At 43.1% G+C, this 16234-nt stretch overlaps 1 protein-coding gene and 1 long non-coding RNA gene across 2 annotated transcripts in view; one reads left to right on the forward strand and one right to left on the reverse strand.

Moving 5' to 3' along the window:
* Window positions 1-16234, reverse strand: part of LOC126397843 (calsyntenin-2-like) — a 351479-nt gene that overhangs the window by 323705 nt on the left and 11540 nt on the right. The window lies entirely within an intron of this gene.
* Window positions 6710-10377, forward strand: LOC126398034 (uncharacterized). Its single transcript, XR_007570730.1, has 3 exons — window positions 6710-6952; window positions 7083-7196; window positions 10241-10377. It is a non-coding gene; the product is annotated as an uncharacterized LOC126398034 (long non-coding RNA).

The following is a 16234-nucleotide window of genomic DNA, read 5'->3' on the forward strand; positions in this document are numbered from 1 at the left end:
ATGAGCGCTTCTTTTTTTCTGCTAGGAGTGAGGGGAGCCCATAACCACTTAAGCCTTATCCCAGATGTTAAGATAGAGAGGGAGACAAGAGTCAGCTGCTAAAAGATTAATAAATGCTGCTGAAAAGCAGGATAGAAAATGCTTTTAGAGGTACTCGCCCCGATGGGGGTGGAAAGGCATTGATTTTTCTGTTGGAGCCATCGCTGTCGTTTGGCAAGATGGTGCTTCGTAAGCGAAGCAAGCTTTTCATGATAACAGCCTTGGCCTCTCCGTGACCTGTGAAGTGTGCCTGTTAAAGAGGCACGGGATATTTAGCGGCCTAGATCAAAAGCGTTTCCCTCTCCGCCTTGATTTCAGGTCATTGGCCAGATTTCAGGTGGGCAGATCGATGGTGGAAAAGGGACACCTAAGTGATGGATCGATGGTATAGGTGGTGTCTCCGGGCAGCCAGCAGGAAAAGATTGTACGTTTGTCTGTGTCTCATCCCATGACATTACCACACCAATGGAAGCATCACGCCCTCCATTACGCAGATCAATAGACATTTCACTCTTGCAGGCTTTCAAAGTTTAACGGATGTCAGAGGAGGGAGAGATCCAGCACTCGCTCACAAAAAGACATCATACGAAGAAGCATCAGTGTGTCACATAGTGATTTATAGTATGATACACATGCGGCGGGACGAGAGGACAGAAAGAGAGAAAAAAGCAGATGTAATCTAACCAGGAGGGATATGTTCATGGACAGACACCGATGGAGATTTACAGCACCCAGAGAGTTATATATAAAGTGTAAACAAGCGACAGATTGCCTGCCATCCACCCACACACACACACACACACTCTCTCACACACATTCACACACTCACACACACACACACACACACACACGGCTGCATTCCAATCCCACAGAGCCGGCCCGTTGCCCCTGGCAGCCGGTGCTGGTAATGGCACTGCACTGGCTCAAAAGTAGTGCAGCATGAGCATGGTGGTCGCCAAGCGATAAACCATGCATGCAGTTGAGCTGAATGTGGCAGAGCTGGGCTGCGAGGATAAGAAATTAGCGGTATGTGGTTGTGACACCAATATCAGAGAACAATAACAGTGTGAACCAACTTACGTGAGAGATACAATTTCAGACAGGCCATGACAACAAAGCAGATAGCTAATATTCCTCTGCAATTAGTTCTAATGTTATCACAGATCACATCTGCAAACACAAATACAAACGTATATATTTTACTGGTAGTTATGTTCTTGCAGTGCAGTTTTTGTTAAATAATATCTGCTTGCCTCTTCAGTAGCTTTCCAGAAAGACTGCAGCTCTCCTGCCCCAGCTTCATAGTGAGTTTTAAGCTCATTGTTTAGCTGTCCAGCCCACAACTTTACTGTGTGTGTTTGCTCTCATGGCTTTCATAGCTCTTTTCAGCCAAAGCAAGCAGCAGCTGTTTTGAGTTAAAAAGCTCTATGTGTGGGGTATCGTGTAAGCTTCGAATGTAATCTGGCTGCTGCTATGTTTTACCTGCTCAGCTCCAAACAGTACACAGACACAGTTAGCAGCTAGCTCCTGAACAGAGAGGAGCATTTAGCTGCAGAAGGTTTTTTTTAGATTTATAGCTGTGTCTAAGTTCCATGTGGAGCCTGTGAGCGTTTTTGTGAGCATACTTGTGTGTGGTGTGTCTGCGATCCTCTGCAATTACAACAACAAAATAATGCTAGTCAGCTGTTGGGTTTCTATGCCACTGTGATGAGTTTCTGTGAGGCACTTTCGAGTTTAAACATGCATCCGTTGAACCTCAGGGCAAGCAAAAAAAAACCTCGCACAAACACACACACACTTCCATCCTGCATCCGTTCACCCATGTAACTTTATGGACACCCTCCTGTCCATAAACCCAGGAGATGGAATGAAGGGGACAGAGAATGACTTGGGGAGAATTGCCCAGTAAAACACTGCACCCTAATCTCTTGCCACCAGCTCAAATCCTCTCTGCTATTAAATGCCCTCTCTCCCCTTCCAGTGGCATTTTATTAACTGCATTTGCTCAATGAGACCTTGAATTCTCTGCCACTTTGGCCATGACATTGGGAGAGGAGTGGGAAAGGTAAAAAAAGAGAGGAATCATGACCCATGTTGTGAAAGTGGGGATCGTATTAACTTTAATCCCCCAAATAAAGAGTTTCCATTCTGTGGTAAACAATAAAGCACTGTGCTTACAGGGAGTGGGTTAGACACGAGGCAGCTGACTGGGAGAGGACAGAGATATAGAGAGAAACAGGAAGACAAAGAGAGAGATCAGAGGAGAGGAAATTAAATTCTCACATGCAGACATGTTAAACTGTGTGTGTTTGCATATCTGGGTGTCAGACGTTATAAGTATGATTATTCCCCCATTCCTTTTGCTGTACAACACTGTATGAGCCAATTTCTTTCACATCAAAAGGCATCTGCTTTCTACAGTGTCACAGAGCGAAGGTTTTAATCCTCCTCCCATTGCCTCTGCGTCTCGACACTGCTACCTCTGTATTTCATCATGCAGCTTCAGAGGCTCGAGAGAATACAGGACAGACAAAAACAAGTTTGAATGTAAGAAGAGCTAACAAAGCCGGGGTTGTTACTGAAGGCTCAGTTGCAGCAGCTAGGAGTGGCATGGCGCACTTGAAAACAAAGGTAATCCAACTGCCCTCCCATTGGGGACGGAAACCCTGCTTTCACAATTGTACCAAACAGAAGAAAACAACTGTGCCCTAGTTTGGAATTTAACAGTACTTTATGTAACAAGGCGTTTTTAACATTTTGTGTTTGCCCGCCACCTTCAACATAAATTCTTACAGATGCAGTTGGCCTTGTTCAAAGTGATGATTTGCGAGATCCTGGGGAGTCATTATTAACCTTGTGTATGCAGTTTTGTGCTTAATCCACACTCATTTCTATGCATGGAATTTGATTTATCAATTCCCCGTCTGCGTGAGAATGTGCCCACCATCCTGACCATATAAGGCTGTAGCAACAGCACCCCTGGGTGTATTGAACTAAGCAAGGGTGTGGTGCATTGCTTTTGAAATCAACTGTAAGAGGAAGAATGTCTTGTTTCTACTTTTAAAGTTACGTAACCTCACTTTAAAGACATCCAACTGTTCCCAATCAGCATCAACACTGAGCTGTTTCTGAACCTTTAATTCAAATTGATATAATTAAGCCACATGTGTTTCTATTATAATGGAACAATCAAAAAGATAACTAAAAACAAATTCGTAATATTGCAGTCTAACTCATAATTACTTATTTTGTGAAAACAAATCATGTGTGGAAATGGTGGGAAACCATTGTCCCAGTGCATGATGGGAAGCTTTCCCACATGCCAACCCCCGGGGACACATCAGCACAGTGTCTTGACCTCATACTCTGTGATGCTCTTCATCTTTATCTTTCCCTAATGTTGCATTAGTGTACAAAACGTGAATCAACATTAAGGCTACTTGGAGGCCATAAACACACACACACACTGCAGCCTGACTAAGAAACTGGGTATCGTTTGGGTTTTAAAAACGGTACCACTGCCTTAAAAGAACCTGAACTTTTTTTTTTCTTTATTATAAAGGCACAAAACAATGGTCAACGGCATCTTTTTTTTAAGGTAAATTCCAACTTATAAATGAAAATATATTCATTCTTAACTCAGTTTAAAGTATACTTAGGCTAAAACTATAAAAATTATGCAGAGATTCAGGATTTCACGAGGAAATATGCGTCTAATTTTGAGAAAATATGTTTCTACGACTCTCTTTAGAGCATCAACAACTTCAATCCTCATAGTGAGGGAGCGGTTTCCAACTTTTACCACATTATTTAAATGCACAACACAAAAGCACTTTTGCAGAATTGGAAGAGTGAGTTTAGAGAAGAGATAGACAGTGAGATCTGGGCGGAGAGTCTTGAAAGTGTGCATAAATGTTCAATTACTCTGGACACAATCTCATACAAAACCAGCGCATAGGCAAAACTAGACAGATTGCAAAATATTTTTCCTGATGTTTCCCCTCTCTGTGGTGGGTGTAAAGAGGCAGATGGGACACCCCAACCCTAACACATTCTCTTTGGACATGTGGGAAATGGTTTAGTTATTGGAAGAGTATATTCGAATGGTTCTCTGATGCCTTTGAGAAGAACTGGGAAGCTAACCCACTAGTTGCTGTCCGAGGTGCCATGAGTGTGTTACCATTGGCAGACAAGTATAAAACTCAGGCCATTTCATTTGGTACGGTCGTGGAAAAAAAACTTATTCTACTCATGTACAAGTCAGACTGTGCACCAACATACAGTATGATATGTGGATAAGAGAGCTGACAAATGTATTGTACTTCAAAAGGTTAAAGGATAACTTCGGTATTTTTCAACCTGGGCCCTATTTCCCCATGTGTATGTGTGCGTATGATTCATAGGTACAACTCGTTCTAAAATTGGTTCAGTATTGAGGGAGGCGGATGCAGCCGGGAGCCGCGAAACGAGCTAACACGGTAACGGGGGCAAATGCGTCCCGTATAAGTTTGCACATTTTTCGCCACTGACCGGTTCAGATCGCCAGTGCTATCTCTGTAAATAGCATACTCAGCGTTTCCCTTACCTCTGGGCTGTGTGACGTCATCTTGCGAGAGCTTTGCTCCACTGTGTCTGTAGCTCTCTCTACTCGTGGGACAGCCGTTTTCTTGAGGAAGAGGTGTTTCGGGATTGGATGTCTTCTCTTCTTCAGCTAGCAGTAGCCATCTTGGCAGAAGTGAGCACTGCAGACCTGATGGTCTGCAAGGCACAGTGTCTGGACAGGAGTGTTAGCATCCATTTGTAGCACAACTAGCCACAACTTCAGCATCTCGCTGTCCTACAAAGGCAGCCTATGAAAGCTGTACGGGGTGTTGCGCGACATCCTGTTCTTGCAATTCGGATAAGCACAAACACGAACCATTGTTTTCAATTGATGCAGTAAAACTCTCAACTCTACTCCGGGACAACCAGCGCCACTCTGAGCGGCGCTCAGCATGGCTCCTCTGTTTTCTTTCGGCAACAAGCAAAGCTCTCGTGAGATGACGTCACACACAGCCCAGAGCAAGTGAAGGGTAAGGGAAACGCTTAGTATGCTATTTACAGAGATAGCACTGGTGATCTGAACCGGTCAGTGGCGAAAAAAGCACTTTTAATGCGCAGACTTATACGGGACGCATTTGTCCCGTTACCATTTTAGCTTGTTTCGCGGCTCCCGGCTGCATCCGCCTCCCTCAATACTGAACCAATTTTAGAACGAGTTGTACCTATGAATCATACGCACACATACACATGGGGAAACAGGGTCCAGGGTGAAAAATACCAAAGTTATCCTTTAAGGTTCTCTGATCAGAATAAGATTTGAATATATGTCCAAATTTGGAGCCCTGTACTAGAGTACTTAAGGGGTGGTGTATTAGTGCATTGTAATGGTGTAACTGAGTAGCAGTGTACCCTCTATCGCTGTGTATATGTATTTTATTTTCCTAGTAATGTTGAAGTCCTAGGTAGGTACATAGGTAGGTAGAAAACACTATTAACAAACTCCCATATCAAATAAAAAATACCTCTAACTACAATACACCTTAACAGTCCACCTTACGTGAACCTGGTCAGGTGTCAATGCAAGGCCAACTTCACAAGCTAACTTTGTTCACTAACTTCATGGCTAACCCTCCACACTCAAATCAGCAGGTGCCAAGAGAGAAACTGGAGCTTGGTTTGGGTCTTGAGGAGTTGTAGCATTTATTCACTGGCAAATAGCCTAAACTGGACTCACTGCACTACTCTGCTAACTTCATTTTCTCTGCTCCAGTCACTGCAGCCTCATTGTAATGTGCCACTGTGACACACATGCCATCTCTCTCTGAAACCAAAATGAGGTACCAAAATCTGCATTATGATTTAGTCTGGGTGGCAGCGGTTGAATAAGATGGCACCGTTTTTTGGTTGCGAACACTACTGGAAACATGGACAATTATAAAGCAGCAGGCTAAAATGTAAGAGGCACAAATCACTAAATTGCTATGCATGAAATGAAGCAACTGACGGGATCGTGTTTCACTGGAGTTGTACCTTGTCTTTATTCAAGTGCTGAATAAACAGTTGATTAATTAGATGTGGTTTGCTATAATCAGAATGTACCTCCACAAGCAGATGGATGCAGAACAAGTTAAATGTGGTTCATTGCATAAGTGAGTGAGTGAGTACCCAATACCAACTGTCTTGTTTGGTATTTTAAAGTTTCAAAACTTGTTCTACACATGATTGGCTAAAGAGGCCTGTGGTTTTGTTTTGGACACTAGCAAAGTGTGTTGACAGCTCCAGATGGTAAATGTCAAGAGAAAAAGAAGAAGGCAAAGGAACAGTTCTTCTGTTTATTCAAAACAGGGCGGACACACATAATTCAAAACATTTATTTATATGAAAATTTAATAGATAGCATCTTTAAATGCGCTTCAACAAAATCTCCGTCCTATTTGCTGAACCTCTTTCCAAGCTGTGCCCTCTCTCTCTCTCCCCTAGTCTCTTTCTTCTGGCCTCAGTGTGTTCTTCCTATTTCAATTTCAACCTGTCAGTCAGTTGCTCACCTATTGTCTGCTGTTGCCTCTCCTGCCCTCTAGCAACAGTCCGTCGCAGATTTCCATCTTTTTTTTTTTTTTTAAAGCATCTGCATATAAACCTGAGACCCTCCCGCCTGCCCTCCCAAGGTGCTGGAAATGGAGAGAAAGCAGCAAAGGCGTGATTACGATGTCAATTCATAAACACCGCACCCCGAGAGACTGCATGGATGAAAGCGCCAATGCCACTGGAAAATTACCCACCCAGCCGGGACAAGTCATTTGCTACACAGTGGAGCAAAACAACAAACACTCACACACCGGCATACACACAAAGCGAAAGGCACAAACTGGAGGTAGGTAAATAAAAAGAAGTGAAGAGTGAAAATTGATGGGGGCAACTCAGAGGTGGAAGAAGTGCATCAGGACTTGAGATGTGCCTGTATGCCTGCATGTGTGAATGTGCGTGTTTGCACCTCTCTACAGGTGTTCAGCCCTCTTGGCTGCGGGCAGCAGGGGAGGACTGTCACTATTCAAACAGACGGAGAGAGGCTCACCAGGACTGAGAGGGACTCAGAGGGCAGTGAATAGCAAGGCCAGGTGTGTCGCACACACAAGCATACATGCAGAACACACACATGTACACAAACAGTCATTTCATATGTTCTTGAGCATCAGGTGGCCGACACTCAAGTGACCGATAATACCACCTGGGAAATGCCACACAGCCAGATAAAATCCATTTGTTTGGAGACCCACAGCATAGCATAAAAGGAGAGGACTCATTGATATTTAAATGGTGCGTGTGTATGTGTGTGTGTCAAAAAGAGAGAGGAAGAGGAAGGCAGCAGCTGTGTGTGTTCCAGGAACATAAAAGTTCGATTTTCAGATGTAGTGAAGGATTAGAAAGCTGATATTTCTTTGCATTCATGAGGCAGAGATAGATTGTTTCATATCTTCTGGATACATTCGAGCATGACTCATGAGAGGAAAAAACGGTGACAAAGAAAAGCCTGTGCACATCGGTTGCAGTTTCAAGGAAAAAAAAGGAAGGATGTTCAAGATAATTAATAGCACCGTCTTTCAGCGTTTTGGTGGGACGTACTCAGCAGATGGGGAGGACATTTTTTCAGCCGTCTGCAAAGTAGAACTAATAAATTCCTGTTAGTCATTTGATCTTGTAACTGACAGTGACAACCTTCACATACAGTGTAGGGATAATCAGAGCAGCAGAAGAAGCAGAAGTTTCAAAATTATATATCTATGTGCTTTTTTAACAGATCACTTTGAGAATAAGGGTCAAGAAAAAAGAACATTTAGTATCCTTGAGCAAGGCAGCAAATCCCCAACCGCTCCACAGAGCTTCACAGGAGCAACAGCACTGGTGAGACTCTAAAACACAGTATCTGTGTTCAGCATCTTAAATATGAACCGGGGTGGTGTTGGGAAAATAATGAATTTCCGTACCCTTGATGAATAAAAGAAGGAGAGAAAAAATATATTCTAAGATCTTATTATATGTACAGAAAAACAAAAGATAAAATCAGGCTTAGATCTCGCAAGACATCCAAGTGTTTCCCAGCACAGCCTTGTCATATTATTTTTATGTAATCCCTTTAAATATTAAAGGTTCTGTGTGTAGTGATTTGTGTTCTTCTAAGTTAAGACCACATTTCTTATGAGCTCATGCTCCCCCCGTCACACAGACGATGTTGAAATGTGTCCCCGCTCTCTGGTGGGAGACACTGTGGTTATTTTCTCTCTGTCTTTACTCGAGAGGACAAACATGTTGGGGATGGAGAGGGATTTTATTTCATCAGTCTTTCACTTTCTCCTCCATCTGTGTTGTGAGATGGTATGAAAGCTTTAGCTCCGGTTGCGCTCAGTTACATTCTTCAAAGTCAGTCTCCTGTTAAAACTCGAGCCTGAGGCTGATACCAATATTGATACTTGAGAGTAATGACAGAATAATACAAATACAAATCCGATAGACTGATGCTGTTTGTTTTTTCACGTTGGCATATAAACCACGATGAGAGCTGGGAGGCTGAGCTGATTATTATGAGCAGGGTCTGTTTAGTAGCAGGTCTGGAGCTTTCACATGATCATCATCTTAGGGTGAAGTTCAACTGTTTGCTTCTGACAGTAAATCTTGGTTTCTTTCAACCACCATAGATGGCCTGAACTGCATGGCCATCATTAGCTCCTTTTACACTGCCAAATTTTCCGCGAATGTTGGGCTGTTTTGCCGGCAAGCTGCGAGCGTTTAGACACACAGAGCCGGAATGGCGAGTTGATCAGAGGTGCCCATTTTAAAGCCTCATTGGGTAGTCATGTTGGCGGAACCTTTTTAGTTTAAACAGAACGAGGCGATCTTCCACCACAGGAGAAGCTGTTGATGACGCCGCATGTGCGAGCCAATGGCGGTGGATAAACAAGAAACAGCTGATAGTAGGAATTAGCGAGCAGCTAGTAGCAAGAGGGAAACGCAAACCTGACAGACACTGTAAAGATGAGCAACTGGGGAGACAAGGAATTGCGCGCCCTCCTTGCCCTCGCAACCGAAGAGGCCATTAACCGCCAGATGACAGGGACGGTGAAGAACGGGCCGACTTATGAGAGAATCGCTGAAGGACTGACCAGCCGTGGCTTCCCTCCCACATCACTGTTTACGTCACACGCTGAGCTACACTTTTTGTTACTTGCTCACGCCCCCCATTGCCCCGAAAAAGGCGCATTCTGTATAAACAAAAGTAGGCAGGCGGCATTTAGCTGCACTCCCTGATTTTGTTTTTATACTGCCAGTGTTGAAAGAAGACTGATTGGGCTTTCCTGCAAATTTGCACAATTCCTATTTAAAAAGGGCTATTGTAACCGTGACAACAAAGGTCCCCTAACCCTAACAAAGCTGTACATTTAACCAAAAGCATTCCCAACCATTCCCATGATTGTGCAGTGATTAGCATTGTCACTTTTCAGCAAGAGGGTTATTGGTTCAAAACTGGGTTGGGGGAGCCCTTGTGTCAGCGTGGGTTTACTCCGGCTTCCTCCCACAGTCCAAATACATGCACGTCAGGTTAATTGGTGGCTCTAAATTGTCCGTAGGTGTGAATGTGAGTGTGAATGGTTGTCTGTCTCTATGTGTCAGCCCTGTGATAGTCTGGTGACCTGTCCAGGGTGAACCCTGCCTCTCGCCCAATGACAGCTGGGATAGGCTCCAAAGGGGCATCAAATCAGAAAGCTTAATTTTGAGTTTAAGTTTAAGTTTAATTTTGAGGATTTGGTTTACGCCAACTTGCCTTTGACTATCCCTAAGGTGCTCAGAAGAAAAACAACTGGCCAAATTTCTATCTGCCTGTGAAGCACTGAGCAACAGCTACAGCTATTAAATGGACCTTGTTGTGAGCTGTTGTTTTTCAAAGTCAGGAATGAACTTTGAACCTTAAATGAACAATAAAATGTATTATGGAAGACGTGAGCAACAGTGGGGCGTCCAGGAGGCCAGATGCTTTATCAGGGATATTGAACTTGCTTCGCCCAGCGGGCCTTTTGCATAATGATAGGAGGCCAGGAGTCAGTTATAGCAAACAATAATATTTATCAGTATATATAATAAATGAATTGCCTGTTTTCAACATTTTCAGGTTGCTGTCCCTCACTCATCTTTGCCAAGAGGCAAATCCAATGGAAGCTGCCCATGCAGGTCAGGTGTAAATACGAGCGTTTCTAGGATTTGAGGACATTTGGGGCCTCTGTCGGAGCGTCCACCCGGGCACTTTTTTGATAAACAAGCTCTGTTCTGATGCTTTATTTTTCATGCATACCTTATTAACATTAAAATTACAAAAAAACATTGTCATTGTCTCATTGTAAATAAATTTGTTGTCATTGTGAATTAAAAAAAAATGATTGGCAGGCCACCCTGCGCCCAGATTTGTCCCACAGGCTGCAAGATGAGTATCACTGTGCTATATACTGTTATTGCATCCTGGTTCTGTCTCAGCTGTCATTTCCCCTCAATATGCTCTTGTTTTCTGTCTCCTCTTAACTGTCCACTATCAAATAATGGCAAGAATACCCCCAAAATAAAGAAAAATAGATGGCACCTACATGGATATCAGTCGAATCATATAGGAGATCATATTAGATGAGTAAGCACTATTGAAATTTAATAACCAATAATAAAAACACATGAAACAAAACAATATTTAAGTCTGTCAATAGAACATTTGAGAGTTTTATATTCCTGTTTGTTTGCTAACATATGCAAAACCCAATTCAGGGCCGATAATGTATCAACCAGGCTCTAGTTAAACTGACTGGATGTCACACACTATGAAATGCAGCATCCTGATGGACTTATTTATTCACAGAACTTTGTTAAAATGCAACACGTAACAGAAGTGAACTTTTCTGCGGAGCGAGGTGCAGCGGTGTGGTTTGTTATGCAGCAGAAAGCAGCCGCTCCTCCGAGGGTGTTCCCTGGCTACGAGCTCGGTGTGGGGCCCCTCCACTCTCCTAGACAGATGTTAGGGCTGGGCTCGGCCATCCACTCTCACCGTAATGAGAACTCCAGGGGCCCGGGCCGAGGCCCACACACACACACACACACACACACACACATTCACACACACATTCATGCACATGCATGGACAGATACAACACCATACCTGCCACATACACGCATGAGCAAAGAAAAAATAGCACATAACCCCAACACAACCTGAGAACCAAACAGTGCAAGACAAGAGGAGTGAGCGAGCCAGGGGTGAATTCATGATTTAATAATGATGTGCTGGTTAGAAAAATGTGTGACCTTCACACACACAGGCGCACACACACAGGCATCCATGTTAACATACAGTATTTCTAAGTGACAAGATATTCAAATAGAGGGCAGAGAGCAAAGGAGAGATGGTGGGGCGGACAGAAAGGGCTTATGAGAGGGAGTGTGTATGTCTCCTGCCAACAATTTTTGAGTGGTTGATGAATGAACATAGCACCTTAATTATTCACCACTCTATAATAAGCTTATAGCCCAGGATGTCCGAACACGTACAACCGTGCCTGTGTGTGAGGAGGACGAATAAATCATAATTTAAAATTTGTGTTTCTGCATACTTGCGCAACTTTTCTTGTTTACATGTATGAGTTTATATATATTCATGTATGACATGCAAAGTTGTTTATGTATGTTAACTGTGCATGTTTAGACTCGCAGTCTCTTCAGGGTAGGTTTGGCCTTAATAAAGCACAGCCAGCCTAATAGAGTCAACAAAAGCTACTCTGAGGGCACAACTAACAGAGAAGTCAGATTAAAATATTAGCTTTTAGATGTCCTTAACCCAGTGGCTTTCCAAAAGGAGAATCTCCACGGGGTCCCGGTGGAAGAGGCAGAAGCTGAAAGAGAATGAGGAAGGGGAGAGACGGATCCTGAGGGAAGGAGAGAACAGTGTGATAAGACCTGGCTAAGCCTCGCCGTCGGTAATTACCTCCACGCTAATGCTACATCACGAAATCCCAGCGGGAGCACGGGAAGAGATGAGGACGAAAGATTGAAAAAAACATTGGGGAAAAAAAAGAGGAGTGATTGAATTTGTGATATTATTGGCTCTGAGATTAGACAAAGGCAGACAAGGAAGAGACATGGAAAAAGGGTAAGATGGAGAGAGATAGAACAGAGGGTGAACAAGGGGGGAGTGAGAGGATGCAAGGCAGTGGGAGGAGCAGGTACACGGTGACCCAGATCCTCCTCCTGGTAACACAGGGGGAGCTGCTGCAGCCGGGCTGCTGTCTGCTGCAGGACCACAGCAAAGGATGAAGAGAAACAGGACACAAATATGAGCTAAAGCAGCAGCTGCACAATGACAGCTGGTATAAAGCAAAATAAACATGTGGGCACATGCAGGTTTGAAAAACAATCAAATTGTGGCCTTTCTTTTTACTAACTACTGGAGCCTGTTGGGCGTGTGTACGAGCTGACAGGTACTCTATGTGCTCTCTGCCTTCCTGGGGAGGGAGATGGGAACACCTTGGTGATTTCTCCCAAAACACACAGGGACAAATGAGGCTCTGAGCGTCCCGTTAAAAAATGATATAACCCAGCAGAGAGTTCATGTCCCTCAGGATTTGACCTAGAGGCAGGTAAACACACATGCACAGACGTATACACACACACATTTGGGAATGCAATTACTGAGCCTGTGCAACAGCCACAGGGAACTGGGGTGCACCTTTAGAGAGGGGACAGGAGGAGCTCGCAGTGTGTGTGCCACTGTGTGTGTGTGTGTGCCACTGTGTGTGTGTGTGTGCTTGTGTGTGTGTGTCAGTGGCCCAGTTACAGCGGAAGAATAAAATTGCTGCATCCGTGACAGGCCTTTCTACACAAAGCTGGTCCCACCTGTTCATTTCAAATGCTCCACCTGTGCATGTGTGTGTGTTTGTTCGTGTGTGTGTGTGTGTGTGAGTGTGCATTCATGTGTGTGTGTGTGTGTGTGTGTGTGTGTGTGTGAGCGAGCAATCGCCAGAGATGTCTTGGAATGAAGGACACTATATCACATGGATACATTTCTAGTTTTGAGCAATCGCCTTTTCATAAGTCAAACACACACACACACGCACACTTCTCCACAAAGTCGTCACAAAGCCGCAGGGTTCATGGATCATTGTGCAGAGATTTCTATAGCTGATTTCTATAGCAGCTTGGAAATATGGCCGAGCAGCCGGCAAGTGAGAGTCGTTGGCCACAACTCAATACACTTCAGACTGTTGGAGCAGTATTTATTTTTAGATGTTTTATGGTTCTTGGCTCCGTGGCCCAGATGCTACAGAGAGTCACGGACACACACACAAAAGGAGCACACACACTCACATCGGTATTTGTATCTTCTTAATTAGTGCTTCGAGTTTAAAGCTCCTTGAAACTTGGCTGTCAAAACTTCAATTTACAACATGGAGGTTTTTTTGGGAGACAAAGGTTTATATTCAGTGTTTTATACTCAGACACATTTGTGTATCCTTGAGGTGTTTCCTTCCTCATAGTACATTCGCAAAGCCAAATTTATTAATATTTCAAATCATGCATTGTTTACGTCCGTGCTTGCTAGCTTGCAGTGTTCTTCTCTGCTTTTGTTTGTGCATTTTTTTGCGCATTGAATGCATTTTTTTGGGACATTTTCACGCCTTCAAAACCGTCATCTGCAGCAGTCCAAAACACAAGGTACCAATAACTCACAGATATTATTGGACTCCAGTCAGACTTAGAAAGCTTGATGTAATTCAAAGTAATAAGTGCTGGAGATGTAAAGGTTGGACTGTCAACTTGTTTCCGTGTTTTGGACCCAGAGTGGTGAGGGCAAACAAGGAGTGGTTGGAACAGTCCTTGCTAAGTACACCATGTTTTTGCCTTTTTGAAAACAAATCTGTTCAACCAGCTGGACTTACAGGCACAATTTGGGTTGGCTCTCACAGGCTTTCTTAATAAAGCCAAAGTTATTCTAAGGAACTGGAAAAATACAAACACACCTTGTTATAAGGACTGGATCGATCTCATGACTGTTAGAGCCTCATACAAGTTCATGTTAGCCAAACTAAAAGATTTGGAGTTTAGATTCACTGGAGAAAAACAAAGGAATATTATATATGCATAACAATCAAAGCAACAACTAAGTGCATGTATAAAAAATGCCCTTTGTTATATTTCTTCAGAGTTTAAAGGAGAATTCTACCAATTAATAAGGATTTTATATATATAAGAATATACAAGAATAGGTCTAGGAGAATTAACTATTGTACAGCTTTGTATTGGTGGGGAGCTACATAATTGACTATTATTAATTCATGGAGAAGGGGTGGGACAAATAAGTTTGTACTTCCACACGCTCCTTTTTGAACATGTAAATCAAATCATTATATGTTGTTTTCAGTTTTCATGCTTCATTTAGTAACCTGTTAATGACTATATGAGTATTTTGTTTATTTGCTACTTACATGTTTGAAATAAACTGCTACTAACTAACTAAATAAATAAATATATTTAAAATTGCAATCCTATAACATTGTTAGACTCAACATGGACAGTTTAAAAAAAAAAAAGAAAGATCAAAATTGATGGCGAAATCAGAGATGTTCTCTTTTTTTATTCCATACATTATTCTATTTTCGAAAAAACCTAGTGCCTATTATCCACGATACAACTCAACCACCGAGTTCATTTGGAATGCTTGTGTAATGCTAGTAGTGCTTAACATGGTCTTTAGCCTCTAGCCTCAAGTAGAGATGAGGAGCGGGCTGCAGAGGTCTGATAAGCTCAATTCTTTCTAACTCTACACCACAAGATTTAGGGCCTGTCCCAGTAACCACACTTCCCTTAGAAATACCCACTTGCACTTGGTTGTGCACATTCACATTTAGGCTAGACATGTCCCAAAACAGAATTGAGGTAGTGGAAGTGGTTTCCAACACTTAAAACCCGCCCTAGATTCCAAGGGAGCCCGACCTACACTTAAAGTGGAAGATGAAATTTCCCAGAACACCTTGCGAAGTCAGCAACTTCAGCAAGTTTTGGAAAACAATTTGTTACTGTACGATCGGAATGTAGGCTATACAAACAACAGATGGTTGGACTAGCGTAAACTCACCAGCAACTCGGTTGAACACAGTGTCAAAATATTTAAACAAACCGACTTACCCGCACAAAATCGATCAGAACTAGAAGACGTCGTCTTCTCCGTTGATTCATCAGACGAAGAAGAATAAACATAGCACACGCCACAACACAGCGCTGGAGCTGGTATTTTCAAACCTGAATAACTACCGGTATCTTGCGCTGTTACTACACGTGATGTATGCCTGCACGTCAGCCACGCCGATTTGCATGAAGTGGTGTCCCATTTCTTAGGGACAGATCTCTACCCTAATATTTCTCACTTCCCTCATCAAAGGTTATCTCGCAAACGGGGGCACTCAATACCAAGTGGAAGATTTAAGGGGTAGAAATGGGATTGGGCCTAGTCTGCCCAACTGTCACTGACTCAAGTGACATCACCAGATTTTGCTGTGCTCCCTCTTAAGCTACAAAAGTCCCATCAACTTTAAAACAATATAATTGGCTCAAAAAATGTCACCACTGTACATTGCATTTGCACATTATGCAGTGCATACAATGAAACTGTACACTTCAACAACACTGTGGTTAATGTGTGGTTATGTGTAGGCACAGAATTCACTTGGTTATAGTCAGGAAAAGATCATGTTTTGGCTTAAAATACCAGGTGTTAAGGGCACAATCCTGGTAGAAAAAGCTGCAATATCTTGGTAAAAAACAACCGGTTGTCATGCCAATGTCCCCGCTGGACGAGTCTCTACAAAACATCCACCTTTGGAGCCTGAAAAGCTGCTGGAAGAACACCGATGGGTCTCCACAAAACAGCCAACTTTGGAGCTCTAAAAAGCCCCCGAAAACACAGCAATGATTTGCTACAATGCAATTGTTTTGTTGTTTGTTGGTCTCAAACAGTGGTCTGCAGCTTGGCAGGCATCTCGCCTAGGTGACTTGCTATCCACCATCCACCTCTAATTAACAGTCAGCTCACACACTAGAAACGTTGATATGATATGTATGAAACATGCATGTGCAA

Source organism: Epinephelus moara, chromosome 2, assembly GCF_006386435.1.
Source record: "Epinephelus moara isolate mb chromosome 2, YSFRI_EMoa_1.0, whole genome shotgun sequence".
In the NCBI taxonomy this organism is placed as follows: domain Eukaryota; kingdom Metazoa; phylum Chordata; class Actinopteri; order Perciformes; family Serranidae; genus Epinephelus; species Epinephelus moara.